Below are 15,362 nucleotides of genomic sequence, written 5' to 3'. Positions count from 1 at the left end.
CCATATAGAATTTCCACTCGTCTGAATTCTAGTTCCCTAAAATGCCCTAGGGACACTTTGCAAGGAAAATGACATTGATATTTCTATTGAATGATGATTGATAGTCACATACGAAACTAAGATCACCAGCGAAGGAAGTGAGCACATAAAATAATCAACAACTTGGAATTTAGACTCCACTTCAGACCTGGGCTGGGATTTACTGAGCTGTGTTTGGGCGCATTGGTTGGCAAAGTGCCTCCATCTTCCAGCAAAAATCTGCTACATTCTTAACGCTGAAATAATTTTTGACTGAAATATGTGGTCTTCACCAGTTCTATTCAGTTTTGTGTAACTTACCTTTGTCCATAAGTGGTGGTAGAAAAGCTGCCAAAAAAATTGAGTTTATAAAAGCTTCTGAATTTCTGGCCCAATGTGACCCCGGAATGTTTGCAAGATTCCATTGTTAACTAAAAAAAGATTGACAGGGAGGTCAAAGGAAATAGCATTTATTTGGGAAACAAAGAATTGCAATTTGGGTACACCAAATCAGGGAAACCTGGAATAGTGTCCCGTAAGGCAAGTGCTGGAGGGGTTTTCTACAGGGGATTTCTATACAAAGTTGTTTTTGGCTATAGTGCATTGGCCGGGCAGAAATCCCAAATCCAATACCTGTTCTGATTGGGTCGTTAAAGAGGATACTCCCAGCTGAGAGATGTTGGAGGCCAGCGGATACTGACTTCAGTTGTTTATCCAAGTCTGTTGGAACATTCTGTGGTTTGACCTTTAGCAGGTGTGCGTGTAATCCTCCCGCAGTCTCCTACTCCACTTCAGACAGTCTTAGCCTTGGCTACTTCATGTTCTTTCACACCATTAACTCTAATCCAAACAGCGGTTATGAGTTTCAGACACGTACAAAAAATGTTTGCTAGATATTTTGCAAATGCTTTCACGACAGTGTATAATATGCTATCTCAAAGAAAGAAAGAATGGTGCTATTTAAGTTAGATACCAGTCTAATGGGCTTTTTCTATTCATACATATTAATTTTGTGATTCAGTTAAAAAAGAAACCACATACAGTAAATCTCATGGCTTTCTATGTCCTATTTCCCAAGGAAATAGGACAAAGCCCTCCTTCCCCTTTAACACTACTTTAAAATGTTCACTGGTGACTATTTGTTTGACAATACCTTGTTCTCATTTTTGTTTCTATACTACCAATAACTTGAACTGTTCCCATAATGGGTAAGGGGACACTGAAGATAATGAGGAGAACAAAACATGAGATCAAGAATATTTAGGTCAGGCTTTCTCAGATGACATTTCATAGGGAAATTGGTTGATTCTAGTCAAATTAGAAACTTTAAAATAACTTGTTAATAATTAATTCTGTTTTCAAATTTGTTGTCCAGTACACTTTAACCCTTTAAACATTTTTTTGAATAATATAAACAAATTAATAAATATATAAGTGGGGAAAGAGGAAACACTCTATTAAAGTAGCAGGAATAATGGATTCAGAAATTGTTATGTGACAACCATCATGGCCATCTGACAAGTGAGATAGCAGGATAGGTTATGGGTTATCTACATTGTCTCAAAGTACTCTCCATAAAATGATTATTAATTACAAAGGTTAAAAGGCAAGTTTGCGGCTGAAAACCCCAACAGACCCTGTCTTGATCAAAGCTGATGCCACCAGCAATAGGACACATGGCATCATGTGTCCCGGGGTAGAACACAACAAGGACTCGAAACTTCTGTGACTCACTTGATGCCTGACCTTGGCCCTGATCATGAAGAAGAGCAAGTCAAGCCATGTCACAGTGTGTTCCACAAAATGACCAGCCTATAGTCTTCAGAAATGTCAAGGTCATTAAAAATGAGAATGAGGAATGTTCCAGATTGAAGAGACTAGAGAGACACAGTGACTGGGGATAAAGATTAACCCTAGACTGGGTCTTCTGTTAAACACAACATTGGGGAAGAGGAAGCTTGGATGAGGTCGTGAATGAAGGGTGAGCAGGCGTTGTTTGCACTATTCTTGCAACTTTTCTGTAAGCTTGAAATGGCCTCACAACAAAAAATTTTAAAAATTACTGAAACCACTGCCCCCCATAGCAATTTGGTCTGTGGCAGCAACAAGCAGCAGAAATGGTGGGGCTGACATGGGCGCAAGTCTCGTTCCACACGTTGATAGTTGTGTGATTCTGGGAAAGTTACTTACGCCTCTGAGCCTGAGTTTACTCACCTGTGAAGCAGGGACAGTCTTAGAACCTCACCTACAGGAGAAGTGTGATATCTCCTGCAAGCTGAGCTCAGTGCTCAACACGTGGAAAACACTCAATAAACCGTAGTCACAGTGAACCATGCAGTAGTTTTCTAGGTCCACCACAACACAGGACCACAAACTGGGTGGTTTAAACCAGCAGCAATTTATTGTCTCACAGCTCTGGAGGCCGGAAGTCTGGGACTGAGGTGTTGACAGAGTTGGTTCCTTCTGAGCCATAGGGCAGGATCCGTTCCCCGTTCCTCTCCAGCCCCTGTGTTGCCAGCAGTCCTTGGAGTTCCTTGGCTTACAGAAGCATCGCCTCCCTCCCCTCCTTCATCTCCACGTGGTGTTCTGTGTGCTGAGGGTCTGTGTCCAATATCCCCTTTTCGTAAGGACACCAGTCATCTTGGATTTAGGGCCCACCCTACTCCAAAATGCCCTCATCTTAACAAGTTACATCTGCGCTGACCCTATTTAAAAATAAGGTCACATTCTGAGATATTGGGAGTTAGGACTTCAACATGTGAACTTGGGGAAGATGCAACTCAACCCAGAACAAACAGTGTCATTATTATCAGCATATAAGAGAAATCCAATCCTACCTCGTAGATAAGCCACTCCAAAGAATTTTTGGAGTGAGGACAATTTGTCATTATTTCTTTGATTTCATAACAGCTCAACTCTTGCAGGGTAGTCTGACCTATCAACAAAACTAATTAAAATTATCTGTCTTTTAGAAAAACTTGCAATGCTTACTCGAGATGCCAGGAGACAGCAAACACTCCAGCTCACCATGAAAATCCCACCAGATGGGATGGTGGCCTAGAAACAGTTTGTATTTCTGAGTAAGAAGACAAATGTGAACATTAGGATCCCATTCCTTATGGCTCTAGCTTTGGAGAGGTTTGTGTCTAGCTCGCACTAGAGAGAGGGTAAAATCTAAATGAGGTGTGAAGAGTTAGGATGGCCACAGGGCCCCTGTAGTGTGGATCTCGGGTACTCCCCCATAGAGGGCCCTGGGCAGCTGTGTCCGTGTGGGGTGAGACCCCAGGCTCGGGCCATGTGTGAGCACTTGGCATGTGTGGTTTGGACTGAGAGCTGTGTGGGCTGCTGAGCTCCCGCCTCCTGGGCCTCTGCCAGCCCACAGCCGTGTGTCTGCACGCTCTACAGGACCAACACAGGGAGTCTGGCCTCCAAAAAGGAAGGTGCAAGACAGCTGTGGAGTCTATGGGCTGACGCCACATCCATTTACCCACAGCGAGCAGCCTAAGCCAACCATTTTTCCCTGGCAGGGAGAGAGAGAGAGGGTGTGTGTGAGTGTATGTACATAAGCACTTGTGTGTTCCTATGTTTTTTTGTGTAAAGGATCACCAGAAAAAGATGATTCCCTACCTACTTCTCTTCACTCACCTGTCAACAATCCCTGACATTTTACCCTAAATAATTTCTTGTTTGCTAACTTGCCCTATATTCCTGGGAAGGACAGTTCATCCACTCATTCACTGAGCATTTATTCAGGTCTTGTTTATGCAAACAAAGCACCATGACAGGCATTATGGATATGACAAAGTTTAAATCATAGGCCCTGCCATCATTAATCTATAATCTCCTTAAGGAAATTGCTCACGGACTAGGAATAAAAGCAAAAATTACACCAAAGTCCACAAAAGAGGTATGAACCCTGTGTAACAAAAGTTTAGTCTCAAAATATTGTGGACATTGACTAGATACATTGTTAATGATTTTTAATTTAATTCTATTGCAATCAGTGAAAATATTCTGTAAGAGTTGAATCCTTCAAAATTTATTGAGACTTTATGTTCCTGCTTGTGGTCTATCTTGGAGAACATTCCATGTGTACTTAATAAAATGTGAGTTCTGCAGTTGTTGGGTGTGGGGTTCTGTAAATGTCAATTAGATCAAGGCAGTTAATAGCATTGTTCAGATCTTCCATGTCCTCATTGATCATTTGTCTAATAGATCCACCAATTATTGAGGAAGAAATGTTGAAATCTCCAACTATGAATGTGAATTTGTCTATTTCTTCCTTTAATTCTGTTAATGTTTGCTTCACGTATTTGGAAACTCTTATTAAGCACATACACATTTATGTTTGTTATGTCTTCTTGAAAAATTGATTCTTTTATCATTGTGAAATGTCTCTACATCATTGTTTTGTAGTCTATTTTACCTGAATATAGCCACTCCAGATTCTAATACCATTTGCATAGTAGGTCTTTTTCTTATTACTTTTAACTTATTCATATTTCTATATCTACAATACATGTATTATTAAATAGTGTGAAATTAGGTCTTTTTAAAAAAAAAATCTAACAATCTCTGGAGTGTTTAGTCCATTTACATTTAATGTAATTATTGATACAATTGAATTTTGGTCTACTATTTTGTTATTTTTTTTTTTATTTTTCCCATGTTTTGTCTTCCTCTGTTCCTCATTTCTTGTTTATTTGGGGGTAATTGAATATTTTTTATAATTCTCTTTTAATTTCTCTTTTGAATTTTCCATTAAGCTGTTTGTGCATTTTTTCCATGATTGCTCTAAAGTTAACAGTATAGATTTTTAATTTACCACTGTCTAGAGTTAATATTGCACCACTTTATGTAAAATATAAAAAACTTTGCAGTCATATATTTTAATTTATTGCCTTCTTGATCTTTATTCTATAGTTGTTATATGTATTACATCTGTATGTGTTATAAATCCATGATAAAATGTTATGAATTTTACTTGAAATAGTCCCATGTATTTTGAAGAAATTAAGAAGAAATTATTTACCCATTTATGTATAATTTCTGTGCTCTTAGTTTCTTCTGGTATCATTTCTTTTCTGCCTGAAGAACCTCCCTTAGCACAGATATGCTAGTGATGAATTCTCTCAGCTTTCATTCATCTATCTTCATTTCACCGTTATTCTAATAGATATTTCTCCTGACTTTAGAATTTTGTATTGATAGGTTTTTTTGTCCCTTCAACACCTTGAGGATGCCATTCTACTGTCATCTAACCCCAGTTCTTTCATAATGAGAAGTTAGTGGACATCTACTTGACTGCCCCACTGTATCTAATGTGCCTTTTTTCTATTGGCTGCTTTTAAGATTTTTCTCTTTACCTTGATTTTTAGCAGTTCCACTGTGCCACATGTGGTTTTCTTTACATTTTTCCTGCTTGGGGTTCACTGAGCTTCCTGGATCAGTAGGATGATTTTTTCACCAAATTTGGGAAATCTTTAGCCACTATATTTTCAAATCTTTTTCCTGCCCCCATTTCTCTCTGCCCTCCTTCTGGGGCACTAATTATATGTATGTTAAAACACTTGATATTGTTCAAAATGTCACTGATCCTGTGTTCATTATCTTACCCCTATTTTCTTTCTGTTCTTCAGACTGGCTGAGTTTTACTCTTCTATGTTCAGGTTTGTGAATCTCTTTTCCTGCCATCTATAATCTACTGTTAATCCCCTCTACTAAGGTTTTTATTTTAAATATTATAGTTTTTAGTTCTAGAATTTTCATTTAGTTCTTCCCATCGTTTTCATTTCTCTCTAAAAACTCCTTATCTGTTCACTTCTTCAGTCCGTCTTTTCCTTTAAGCCCTTTAACATATTTACAATAACTATTTTAAAGTGCTTGTCTGCTAATTCTATCATCTTGGTCATCTCAGTGTCTGTTACTATTTATTACCTTTTTTCTTGAATATGGATTACATTTTCTGGCTTCTTAACATTCTTTTAATTTGTTATTGTGAGCTGGACATTGCTATATTGTAGGGATTCCACATTATGATATTTTCCTATAAAGAATGTTGAGTTTTGCTTTGGATGGCAGTTAAGTTACTGGCAATAGTCTTGATCCGTTAAGGCCTGGTTTTATTCCTTGTTACAGTTGGTCTATCTTGGTTGTGTCCTAAGTCCTGGAGTGTGAACATTAGTCTATGCCATAGTCCTTAAACCTAAGACTTGGTGGCTCAGAAGTTTTCCAATAAACCCATGCCTGGGCCATACCTCACATATTCTGATTTAATCTGACATCTAACCCAGATTTTAAGGGTTTTTTAATTTTCCTAGATAATTCTTAAAAATTAGCCAAGGGTGAGAATTACTGATTAAGCAAATCATGGTAATTTTACTTTCCTTGATAATAATTGGCTCATGGTTAGGTGTACGTAGGCCAATTTGGACCAATGAGCAGATTGTTCAGAACTTCTGGGGAGAACTTTCTCTTATCAGATACAAACAAGGAATCATCATGCCCTAATTACCACCAGCAGTTATCCTATGGCCACGAGATAAATCAGCCTTGATTGACACTGAGTTTATAAGCACTGGGGAGAGATAGGTCCACCCAGGTCTACGATGACCTAATGGAACTACTGAACCAACCTGAACTAAGTCCAGACTTCTTGTTGGTGAGATAATAAATATCCCCAGTACTTAAACCATTTTTAGTCCAAGTTTTCCATGATTTGCAGCCAAAGATACCCTGACGGAAAAAGCTGCTTCTTCACGGTGGAGTCGACTCGGTACCCAGAGTACTAGAAGGCAGCTCCCCACCCGAGAGCAGAGCGAGAGAAGCAGCCAGCGCTTCACAGAAGGAGGCAGGAGGCAGGACCCTGGGAGCTGAGCAAGATGCTCAAAGTGTCCTCTTGCCTCCTGGACTCTCAGAACTTTATTATTGTTTGGAAGTAAAAGTTAGGATTTTTTTTGAACTATACAATCCTCCTTTTTACTCTTTTTGAGGTAAATAGTTGAAGAGAAAATAGGCATACCTCTGCCCTGTAGGACTTTGCTTCCTGGATATTGGGGGCGGGCAGGGCATAAACAAATCATTCTTGACTTCCCACTGCACTGCCCTCACTTCCAGTCCTTGCCCTGTTAAAAGCCCTACACAACTTATTCCGACTTGGAGACCCGACCTCATTTGTCTGGATACTAAACATATTTGCTGTCAGATCTTCAAGTGTGTGAGCTGCAAGGGGAGCAGATATACCGTCTTGTCTCCCTCCCTTCTACGGCCAGTGTCAGAGTGAGGTGTCCTCTCCCTGCCTCACCCGTCATTCCCACCTCTGCCCCATGAAACCATACGCTTTAAGACCACCAATAACTTCTCAACTTGCAATCCTACTGACCTTTCCCCAGTCCTCATTCTACTTCCACTCTTCTGTGTTGTGCACTACTAGCCACTCCTTCCTTTCTTCTCTCCTCCCTCACTTCCACAGCACTCCCTGCTTCCACTCATCTCTTAAATTCTGGGAGCTCCCCAGGGCCCTGCCCAAAATACTTCTCATTCCACACACTGCACACCCTCACTGAGCCTTCTGACCCCACGACTTGAAATTTCACCTTTTCATCAGGGTCTTTGATTCCACTTTTCTCAGTTCCCACAGTGGTGTTTCTGGCTCCCAATCAAACATCTTCATTTGTTTATCCCTCGGGTACTTCAAGCATCATATGTCCCAGACAGAATGTTCATTTTGGGACATATCTATTCCCTCTCCCATAATATCCCTTTCGTTTTACCTAGTTGTCCAAACTAGAAATTCATAATTACAAATTTCCATCCCCTTTACTCCCCAAATCCATCAGCTCACTGAGGCCTTTTCATTCTGCTTACTGATGTTGCCACACATTTTGCACCTGGGACAAGGATGGCCTGGTGTAGTTGGTCTGTTGACTCTTCAGGGTGGCCGAAGCATCAGTCCCAGCACAAGAAGGAACCGGATCTGTGCCCAGTGCAGGTAGAGTTTGTCGTCTGAGGATGCATTTCCACCCAGGCGCTCAGAGGAGGCCTGGGCTGTTGCTGGGAGGGTGCTGATGGGGACCGAGAGTCCGAGGATCTGAGGGTGAGGAGCCCCCGCCCCTCTGGGATCTCTCCTCCCACATGCTGCAGAGGAGGCAGTGAGTGCATGGCCGAGAGGGCCGTCCAGCCTGCCAACGGGCCTGCAGTAAAATATTCTCTCTTCATTTAGTAAAATAGACCCATTATGCCTAGTTTCCAGAGCTTTCTACTGAAATATGAATGAGAGTCCACAGAGGCACAGGGTGGTGAAAATGTTCTATTATACTAAATATAATGTAATTGCAGCAATGAAGAGTGGTTACATGACTGTATACATCTGTTGAAACTTATCAAATTGTACACTTTAAATTGGCGTGTGTATGTAAATAGTGTCAAATTGACTCCTCAAAAAAATAATAAGAGCCTGGTGTTTACCACATGTGGGAGCCAGACATTACAATCCTTTTAATTAGCATCAGTAAGAAAGTGGGAAAAAGAGTGAATATGACTGAGTTATTCAAATAAATAAATATAACCAGACAAATGAAATCTTCAAATACGCATATGGAAGCTGCTCACCCCCACCCCGCACCTACTCTGTTTACCACGCGGCCCAGGCTGTGAGCGTGGGCTTCACACCTCGTCTTCCTTCCCCTCGGCTCCACGCTCAGTCTGTGCTCTGAAAACACTGTCGCCTGGATCAAGCAGGGACTCTGCCCCTGGGCTCTCCCCATCACAGCCTCCCTGTAGGTCCCCACCCCTCCCACCTCTGCAATGACCTCACACTGGATCCTCACACTGGCTTGGCCTTGTTTCTGTCCCCAGCACCGTCCCTCGGCACTGAGCATACAGCGTCCTGAGGACACGTGTGCCGTGAGGTTTCCATTCTTTTTACATACTCTGGGATGGAGCCCAGATCCAGCACGAGCACGTGGAGACCCACATTCACTCAGGGCTGCGCCCATGCACCTGCTCCCCTGGGGAGAGTCCTGAGGCTCTGAGGCCCTGTGGCTGGCCAGTTAGCCTCCCTGGCGCCTTGCTTTCCTCATCTGCAAAATGGGTATCATGGTAATAAACGACAACAGCAATAACAATAATGCGTCAGGGTTTTGTGAGTGTTAAAGGAGTTAGTATGAGTTTGTTCAACTTATAACAATGTCTGGTTTCCCACAAGGAGAGATCGGTAATGTGAGCCACTGTTATTTGTGTGACTTCTTGCCTCACAATTTAAACTTCAGCAATAATAAAATGTGTGCTTGCTCCAACACACAAATCCACACAAGCCCACACACACCACTTGCATATGCACAGACATGCACATGTACCACACACACATACACATGTACATACCATGAATGTGCACACATCCCACATACATGTGCACACAGATACAAACACACCACACATACTTGTATACACATGCATACACATGCTTATACCACACACATATACATATACACATTGTACACATACATACACACCATGCACATCACACATGAACACTTGTACACACCCCCAGGCCTGGCCTCTTCGCTCCCCACCCTGCCCAGACGCTCAACCTCCCACCCCCAGGTGCTGCTCATCCACTGAGAGCAGCTTGGGACTCACCTTCCCCACCAGACTCCTCTAGCTCCACCACACAGGGGGAACCCCTGTCTGCGCTCTACTCTGCCACAGCGCTCACCACAGTTACAATGAGATGCCAACAACTGCCCTGGGAACACACGGGTGGCCCCTGATGACACCGGGAGCAGGGAACTGGTAGCTCTGCTGAGCCCTTCTTGCCAGTAGGAGTGGCTCCGCCCCGTCGAGGAGGCCGACCCGCTTTCCTGAGGAGCCTGCAAGGCCTCCCCGGAGCAGGTGTCTTGCGTGGCCCTGCTGGTCCTGCTCGGCGCCCCTGTGGCTTCCAGGCCTAGAGCCGGACTGGAGCGCCGGCAGGGGTCGCGGGGTGCGCCGCGCTCCGCAGGCAGGTACGCAGACAGCGGTCTGGGGGCGCGTGTGGGAGTGGACGTGGAGGGTGTGGGATGACAGCAGAAGGAACATGATGATGCCGGGTAAGGTGGGTTATTGACGAGGGGGCACCAAGCAGAGCTTCTGCCTCCGCGTTTCAGTCCGGGAAGCCGGGAGGGCTGTGCGGCTGGTTTGGCTGAAGCGCAGCCTGAAGGCGCCTCCGCTCAACGGAGTGAGAGCGCCGGCCCGCCTGGGCGCGCTGCGGAAGGGGCGTCCGGGGGCTGGGGGGACTCGGTGGCAGAGTGATGGGTCCTGTGAGACCTGCGCATCCTGGGACGGTCTGGAGGCCACAGCGTTCACGACTGTGAGAAATAAATCCGTGAGGGGGGGATTTGCACCCTGGAAGAGCTCTGCGGTCGCTGTCCCTGCAGGCCAGCCCTCCCAGGGGGAACTGCTGCCACCCAGCGGGAACGCGGGTGCGCGGGGAGTCGTCGGAACAGGTGGCGGAGGGGCCGCCGAGCTCCACCGCCGAAGGCCAGGCGGGGCGGCCGCCATGGGAGCAGCAGAGACAAGGGACAGTCAGGACAGTGTGACTCGCGCAGAGACACACGGCAGGGGGTGGGGGCGGCGGACTTACTAGAATGAAGTAAATTCCTTCTGGATCTGTGTGAACACAAGAGTTCTAGGTCAGGTGAACAAAAGTCACACGCACTTGAGTGAATCATAAGGAGAGAGCGTCGTTGCCCCTAAAGCAATTCCCAGACTTGAGCCAGTTTATAGACCCAGACTCCCCGGAAAGAAGAGAGGCTGGATGTGCCCGAGGACAGGCCGCGCCACACTGCCCCAAACATAGACTGTTAATCTCTCCCCGTCCTCCCCCAAAGGGACCTATGGCCTTTTCCCGATGTAACCGTGCACTGGGAGAAAGGAAATAATCAGACCTTCAGGGACTCCTGGACCCTGGCTCTGAGTTGACGCTGATTCCAAGAGCCTTGAAACGTCCCTGTGGCCCCAGTCAGAGCAGGAGCTTGTGGAGGTCAGTGGTCAAGGAGCTTAAGGTCAGATCCATCTAGCAGTGGGCCCAGCGGGTCCCCAAGCCCACCCTGTGGTTACTTCCCCAGCTCTGGGGTGCACGACTGGAGCAGATGTACTCAGCGACTGGCAGAACCCTTGCCTGCCTGGACCTGGGACAATGCCATGCACATATTAGCTTCTCCAGAATATCGTGGAATAGAAGAACAATCTAAAGAGTTAGGATGTTTTTGAAAAGGGTAAATGCATAGGATCTGCTGCAGCTGAGTATATGTTTGCAGCTGCTGGTGTGTGTCTGCCGTTTGTCGGAGCTCTTGCTCAGCGAGACCAGGTTGGCCAGCGCTGCCTGGGCCTCTACAGACAGCCCCATGGTGGGGCAGCTTCCTTTCACTGGCTGCAGTTGTGGCAGCTGCTGTCACTCCTAAGCCCCAGCTCACTGCCCTTTCATCCATGTTTTAGGATTCCTCACTAAGCCCCTGAATAGCCCCTTGTTAATTTAGGTCATCTTGGAACATGTGGTGCTCTTTATTTCTCAAATATTTGTTGAGAAAAGATTCTGAGTCACGACTTCATTTGTGATTCCATCTTCCCTATTTCCTGGCTTCCTTGGTTTTGATGTGGGGATGTCACCCCATATTTTTAGGGCAAAGTCTCCATGACAATGACTCACCCATGTTGAACTCCTCTTGCTTGGCCACATTCTTTGGCATTGCCTTACGGCCTTGCAAAGAGTAAGCAGAAATTTTAAAGTGAAAGATGGCAAGTAGAGCAGTCTGTTTAATATTTCTTTCTTGGTCCATAAAACGAAAACCATCACATTTTATCTCTTTACTTGTTATAGACACATGTATCCAATCGCCTATAAATATTTATGCCACTTCATTATATATCAAACATAAAACAAATGTTTAGGGAAAAAAATTCTCCAGGGAGCTCTTGATTCTACAAAGTAAGAAATTATCAGTCCAGCTCTTGTGCCATGACAAATTGGAAACTAGGGAAGTAGTGAATTGCCCAGGATTACATAAAATATGATATAATATCAATAATTTTTAACACACTTAATTTACACAAGAAATATGAGAAGACGAATGAGTACTGAATGGGAGTGTGAGGTACAACGGGCGTAAAACAGGCGTCAGGTGAGGGTGCAGACCCACCCCTGTCCACTGGCAGGGCCTCAGCACCTGGCATGAGCTGGGTACTAAGTCTGGACTTGCCAAATTGTCACTCAGACACAGAGACTGAGCTCAGCACCACTCCTGTTGCACTTGCTCATATAAGAGTTGACTGTATATAAAACAGGATATCATATCTACCATCCACAAGAAAATACTAAATCATTGTCATAACTTGGTTATAAAAATAGAAATATGAGGTGAGAACACACAAAGTCTGGCAAGACGAATCTGAAGCTCTTTGTGTACATCTTCTCCACTTTGTTACTTAAGATATGAGTCTCTAAAAAGTCTTTAGCTTTATCTCTTTCTTGGGAATAGAATTTGTACCTCAACATATATACAGCTGGGGGGAACCCAAGTGACGATGACGGCATTGAAATGCCAGAAAACAGAAGAGTTCTGAGGTTCTCTGATCTTTATCAGAAACAAAAGGAGAGTGTACTTATTTCAAAAATAAGTAAGTTCCAATAAATTGAGAAGACTGAGGGTTTTTTCTTTTCCTGTAGATAAAATCAGTTTTAAGGTTCTTTCTAGAACTGCAAAGTCATAGTAAAGGGAAGAGATTGGCTCCTATGTTAGTCAGGGAGGGCGGTGGGCAGACGACTGGGTGGTACTGTCGGGAGGTCTGGCAGCAGCGAATCCCTCCCCAGCACCTGGAAAGAGGCCCCAGGGCCATGGGCCCCAGGGCCGAGCCCCTCCCTTTGCTCCATCTACACTCCTCGGCCGCAGAGCGCACAGCCAGCCTGCTGGGAAGAGCTGGAGAGCTCGTGGAAGGTGTGGTGTAAGAAGGGCGATAAGAGGAAGTCCGAATGCGGCGATGTCCAGCATGGAAGAAGTATATGCTCGTCAACAATGAACACAGCCTGTCAAAACGTTTTGCCAGAAGTAGAAGTAATGTAAGGTGCAGGGAAACCCTCCAAGACAGCAGCTCACAGAGGTATCTGGGGAAATATCTTTGGCCACCAACTATAGACGTGCACTGGAAAACAGGCTGCTGCTTGTAACTCAGGCCCACGTCTTCCAGGGAAGGCAATCACAGGACATCCACTCGCGCCCAAGATGCTGAGGAAGGCTGAGAACTTGCACAGCCCCGTTCCCCGTGATTCTGTTCTCATCTCATTTTCCCCATTCTGTTCGGTCTTTGCAAGTGGTTTTAGCTACGCATGGCCTCCAGGGTCATGCCTCTGTGGCTGACTCCCAAACCCACGTCCCGCCTGGGAGAGCCCTGCAGAGCCCAGGTGTTTGCTGATTTAATTACGTGGCTGCGTACTGCATATACAACAGCCCAGCCCAGCGCAGCACCACGTGTCAGATACAACGGGCCTCCTGCGCTACTCTTCTCCAATATTTCCTTGTTTACTTGAAAAGTTTAGGATCATTTTGCCAAATTAAAAATTATTTTTTATTTTTTATTTTTTTTGAGACAGAGTCTCACTCTGTTGCCCGGGCTAGAGTGCCGTGGTGTCAGCCTAGCTCACAGCAACCTCAAACTCCTGGGCTCAAGGGATCCTCCTGCCTCAGCCTCCTGGGTAGCTGGGACTACAGGCAGGCGCCTCCACACCCGGCTAATTTTTTCTATTTTTAGTTGTTTGGCTAATTTTTTTCTATTTATAGTAGAGGTAGGGTCTTGCTCTTGCTCAGGCTGGTCTCGAACTCCTAAGCTCAAGCAATCCTCCCACCTCGGCCTCCCAGATGGCTAGGATTACAGGCATGAGCCACCGAACCCGGCCTAAAAATTAAACATGTATTTTGGTTGGAATTCCTCTAAGCTTACTAGTTGGTTTGGAAAATATTGACATGTGTTTTATTTGTATTATTTTTTTTAGCTACAAGGTCTCGCTCTGTCACCCAGGCTTGAGTGCAGTGATGTCATCACAGCTCACTGCAGCCTTGAACTCCTGGGCTCAAGTGATCGATCATCCTGTCTCAGCCTCCTGAGTAGCTGGGACTATAGGTGTGCACTACCATGCCTGGCTATTTTTTTAAAATTTTTTTGTAGAAATGGAGTCTTGCTATGTTGCTCAGGCTGATCTCAAACTCCTGGCCTCAAACGATCCTCCCGCCTCAGCCTCCCAAAGTGCTGGGATTACAGGTGTGAGCCACCGTGCCCACCCTTGACATGTTTTATAATACTCAGCTTTCTATCCATGAACCAGGATATGTCCTTCTATTTATGCAAAGTTTCCTTTAAATCTCTCAAAGAATTTTTTAATTTTGCTCACACAGATCATGCACATTTCTCACGAGCATCTCTATTCCCTTAGATTTTATGATACCAGGCTCTATCGCTGCCCTTCATCTCAGAATACTCCTGTCTTTTTGTCTCAGCTAACTCCTTCCCCTAAATAATTAAGGTTCCCAAATATTACAGAGCTTTGAGCCGTCCCCTTCCATCCACTGGATAAGGCTCCCCTCTCCCCAACGTGTGCAGAGCAGAGACAACATTCATTCCACTGTGGCCACCTATGCCCGTGTGACAACCTGGCAAAGAGGATCTGTGTGGAGTCAGATGTGCAGCTTCCAGTCATATTTTCCTCCACTTTTTTCTCCCTCTCATGGGCTGGGAAATGGCTGCACGTGGATAGCGCCTCGCAAAGAGAAGGAAGCTTTACATGGAGCCTGAAAGAGCCCACTCGGCCCCTGGTGACGCAGCCCTGGGCCCCTGGCAAGAGAGAAACAAGCCTCCCACTTGGCGAGGACACTCTATTTCTGGGCTGTTTGGTAAATAGCTCAGCGTGCACCTAATTCACAGGGCTGAGCCTCTTGCCCTCGTTGCTTTCCCTACAGATCTTAACCCTGAGCGACATCGGTCACTCACGTGGCCTCAACGTCCAGTCAGGAGCTGATCATCTGTAAACAAAGAGAAGCTGTTGGAGAACCTGTACTGCCCTCTGGATTTTTGTGCCAATAAATCCAACCTCCTCCCAAGTTATTCCAAGATGTCTGTTTGAATACCTTGCACTAAAGGTGGGGAAAGTTGGCTCCGTCATCTTGTCCACTCCCCATCCTGATTTGGGGTAGAACAAGGTTGCAATTCAGAGCACATACGCTGAAGCTGGATGCTCGTGTTCATGTCCTAGCTCTGCCTTTACATACTGTGAATGTGAAAAGGTCACTCACTCTCCATGTGACTCAATTTCCTTAAAAATA

General features: G+C 45.0%; 1 long non-coding RNA gene across 1 annotated transcript; it reads left to right on the top strand.

Annotated features, from left to right (window-relative positions):
• Positions 1–9,782: 9,782 nt before the first annotated feature.
• Positions 9,783–15,144, top strand: LOC123649373. The gene is made up of 2 exons (XR_006739000.1): positions 9,783–10,019; positions 15,000–15,144. It is a non-coding gene; the product is annotated as an uncharacterized LOC123649373 (long non-coding RNA).
• Positions 15,145–15,362: the final 218 nt, after the last annotated feature.

The sequence above is a fragment of the Lemur catta genome, chromosome 13 (assembly GCF_020740605.2).
Source record: "Lemur catta isolate mLemCat1 chromosome 13, mLemCat1.pri, whole genome shotgun sequence".
Classification (NCBI taxonomy): Eukaryota; Metazoa; Chordata; class Mammalia; order Primates; family Lemuridae; genus Lemur; species Lemur catta.
The sequence above is the reverse complement of the archived record's forward strand: the minus strand, read 5'-3'. Positions and strand labels throughout refer to the sequence as shown.